Raw genomic sequence first — 3,613 nt, forward strand, 5'->3', positions numbered from 1 at the left:
CTTTTTCTTTTTTTGGGTTAAGAGCATCTTTAATATATAACGTTTGGACTTTGGTATTACTCTAGACCCTTTTTGATTATATAGCAGCAACGATACATATTCCACACTTATAAGACTATACTTCATATGTTATTATTATTGATATAGTAATAAGTTGTTTATTATATTTGCACCATATGAACAAATGCAATTTACATCTCATGAATCGAACCTGAGATGATTGGTTTCATTGATCACTAGGCTCCATAGACAAATACATGTTATGCAAAACGGTGTCGTGTGAGTCATTTCTTCCGAAAAATTTAATAAAATATGTATATAGAATACGTAAAAACATATAAAAATAAAATAAAATAATGATACTACTTGACATTAAATGTTTCCTAGATGGTCAAGCTTCTGGATATCATTTGAAAAATAAAATTTTTAGAACCAAACCAGTGGGCCAGGACCAAAACCCGTTCCAACAAATTAAAAGAAAATTATTCATGTTTTATTAGTTTTTTCTTTTTTGGACAAATTACAGAAATACACACCTTTTGTTTCACTTATTTCCATTATCCTCTATTACTTTTAAAAATCTCCAAAATCCCTTATTTCTTTAATGTATCCGAGCCAGTAATTAATGTATTCAAGGTACATATTATGTATTCGAGCTAGTTTTTAATCTATCCGAGCTACATATTAATGTATCTGAGACAGTATTTAATGTATCCGAGCTTCAATAATTGTATCCGATTTTTTTAATTTTTAAGGGATTAATGTAATTAGAAACTTATTAGGGATAAATTGTAATTTCATATTAAAACTATGGGATTTATGTAATTTACACTTTTTTCTTTATTTCCCGGACACCTGTCCGATACACACATTGGAGCCCAACTAAATTTGAATTCGCGCCGGAAAGTCCCAGGGGGGTAAAATGCTCTCTAATAAAGGTGACTCCGTACCCAAGGGAACTCGAACCCCACGACCTCTTGGCTAAGAGATGAAGGAGTACCTACCACGCCACCACAATCCTTTTTGGTTCATATTATATTAGTTATGTAAACATTGCACCGTTGGAAAATACTATCAAGAGTGATTCGCCGTCCTAAATTACTTGTCATGTTTTATTTTTAAAGTTAAATTAGCTAATTTAAAAATTATACAATAAGTGTGAAGTAATTGATTATAGCTACCGTAGGATATAAGAGAGTGATTTTTTAAAAAAATTTCTCTTTCTTAATATTATGGTTCTAGTGTTTAATTTACGTGTTGCCAAAAGAGATAGGGGACGAAAAATCTATGGACAACGGTTCTTTAAGTTCAATTATTAGTTTTCCAAAGTTTAAATTTTGTCGGTGGAAGTCGTTTATTAACTATTGAAAATGAAAACTTATACATATACCTCATGGCTCATGCAAAATGAAGTAATATTTTTATAAATCTATTACCAGAATATACAACAAATAAAAAAGGAAGAAAATAGAAAAATAAAAGAGGATGTTAATCTAGATATTCATTACCTACTTTTTTTTTGGTTAAAGAAAATGCTTGGAACATATATATATTGAGTAATCCTCCAGCAAAAGAAGATTCAAATGAACCCCTAGCTCTGCCCCTACTGGCACCGTTCGTTAAACTCTCACATCTTCAAAGTGCTAAAAATCATTAACGAATTTTGATTATTTGTTTTAAAAAATATTAATTACCCAAAGTATCTCTACATCATGTTATATTAGCAAAAAAAAAAGAGTATAACAAGGCTAGGTCGACCTTAATACAACACAAAACCCACAGGTGAAACAATCACCAAAAGTCTTACAAACATGCGTGGACCTAGCTTGACTATTTACGTACTATAGATATCTCCTATTAATACAAGTAGTGAAAATAACCATACATACCAAAGTCTAAACAAGTAGAAAGAAAGCACATAGTAGCATTTTATTTGAATATTGCTTCACTTTTATTTCAAATAATGAATATACTACTTTCTCTATCCTAATTTATGTAGCAATCCTTTTTTTTTTTAGTCTCTCCTAGAAATAATATTGAAATATCCCTCATGAATCATGATGAAGTGATTTATAAATTTATTTTAGACAACAAATTTCAGTGTCATATAAATTGAAACGGAGCAAGTTCTAATGACATAAATGTTGTGTCAAAGAGATAAAAGTTTTCACCTGCCAGAGGGATTTCATTGATTGAAAAAGCAGTGTCTGTATCACCGCTGAGTTTGTACGTATTGCCTAAATTTCCCTGCATATATGTCAGTCCCAATTTTGGTTCTTTTAGAAGCTTTCTTCTCAGTCTATCCACACTTACTACTAGGGTGTTCACGATTTGGATAAAAACCGATCCAAATCAAAAAATCGAATTAAACCAATAAAATAAAATCGATTTTAGTTGGATTTGGTTTTAGATTTTTGAAAACCAATAGTATTTGGTTTGGTTATGGTTTTATTCGAAAAAATTGAAGAAATAACTGAATCGAACCGATGAATTATATACATATATTTTATTAATATATATACTTAATATATTGTTTTTATAAACAACTTTAAAGATCTTATATATATTTTCATTAAAATTTCTTTATAATTTACTTATTGAAAGCAAAAATGTCCAAGATGAAAATATTTATCTTATTGATTTCATTTATATGAGTGTCTATGACAATTCTTTGTGGGACTGAAAATGTTATAATCTCTTCCTTCTAGACCAATATAGTTAATTTTAAAGGTTATTGATGGTAAATTTAGTGATCGAAAGTTCAGTAATTTAAGTCATTCTAACTATTTTTCGTTTTGAATGGATTGTTGTCACTTTTTCACATTTTGAATGAATTGTTCTTTTATTTTTGTGTATGGTTAATAACCGAATAATCGAACCAAACCAAACAGAAACCGATAACCACCAAACCGATAAATGTATATTATATTTGGTTTGGTTGGTTTTGATAATTTTAAAACCGATTAAGTTGATTTGATTTTGATTTTGACCAATAACCGATCCAAACCGACCCGTGAACACCCCTACTTACTACTATTCCATAAATACCTTCTCTTTCTTCTTTTTTTTCTGAAAAATAAAATATCTTTCTTCCTATTTTATGTACATACAAAAAAAATGTTGTTTGAACAAAAACAAAGTTTATATTTATTAGTACTAGACTAGAAGCAATTAAGCTTATATAAATGTTTGCGACTAACATAATTTTCTCTGCATTTTATGCAGTCACCTCTGGGTAAATGTATAAGAAATTCATCACCATTTTCAAAGGTATGTTTACATTGATGTTAAAATCATATTTGGTACTCCTGGTAACACTTTGGAATAGAGAGGGGAAGTAATAATAGGAAAGAAAAGTAAAAGAGGCTGGCATATAACAAAGAAAACAGGAAACAAAAGTAGAGTCCCATAATAACAAAGAAAATAAGTGTAGATGGGGTCAACACTGCAAAAGCCCCTCGTGTGTGTGTGTGTGTCATTGCTTTGTGGGGTAAAAAACTTTAAAAAGTGTGACAGTGGTGGATCTACTCTTTCTTTTCCTTCTAACTACAGACACATCCTTCTCATCCATGTCAGTCTCTACCTATTTCTGCACTAAAATTTATCCCCCCCC

This window comes from Solanum tuberosum, unplaced genomic scaffold (genome assembly GCF_000226075.1).
Source record: "Solanum tuberosum cultivar DM 1-3 516 R44 unplaced genomic scaffold, SolTub_3.0 scf00201, whole genome shotgun sequence".
Classification (NCBI taxonomy): domain Eukaryota; kingdom Viridiplantae; phylum Streptophyta; class Magnoliopsida; order Solanales; family Solanaceae; genus Solanum; species Solanum tuberosum.